The sequence below is a fragment of the Sinocyclocheilus anshuiensis genome, unplaced genomic scaffold (genome assembly GCF_001515605.1).
Source record: "Sinocyclocheilus anshuiensis isolate Anshui unplaced genomic scaffold, SAMN03320099.WGS_v1.1 scaffold188, whole genome shotgun sequence".
In the NCBI taxonomy this organism is placed as follows: Eukaryota; Metazoa; Chordata; class Actinopteri; order Cypriniformes; family Cyprinidae; genus Sinocyclocheilus; species Sinocyclocheilus anshuiensis.
Genome location: NW_015555768.1, coordinates 2,405,185 through 2,405,559, shown reverse-complemented (window position 1 = coordinate 2,405,559; position 375 = coordinate 2,405,185). Strand labels below are relative to the sequence as shown.

At 46.1% G+C, this 375-nt stretch overlaps 1 protein-coding gene across 1 annotated transcript in view; it reads left to right on the top strand.

Annotated features, from left to right (window-relative positions):
- unc45b (unc-45 myosin chaperone B) overlaps positions 1-375 on the top strand; it is a 12,154-nt gene that overhangs the window by 2,687 nt on the left and 9,092 nt on the right. The gene's annotated exons all lie outside the window — the stretch shown is intronic.

Genomic DNA, 375 nt, shown 5'->3' with positions numbered 1-375 from the left:
CTATCTTCGAGAGTTCTTCCATTCTAGAAAGTACCAGTCAGACCTCCACCGCCCCAGCTGTTGGGACACACACCCCCTCCCCCCTCCCATCAGTCGGCTCAGGACATTTGCTACCGATTTCTCAGCTGTCATTCCCTCTCCCTAAATAGACCGTATCAGAGAAGGGCCATTTCAACTGATACAAGGGGTGTCCACCTATCTGCAAACTAAAATGAATCTACCATCACTGGAATAAACAAACAGCATGACATGGAATAGAGACAAAAACTGAAAGATATAATCACAGGTTGTCACTGGTAAGATGCATAATGCATTTGTATGAACAGGTGGGGTGGATGAAGACCTCGCCACCCCTCATAATAAAATGGATCCATC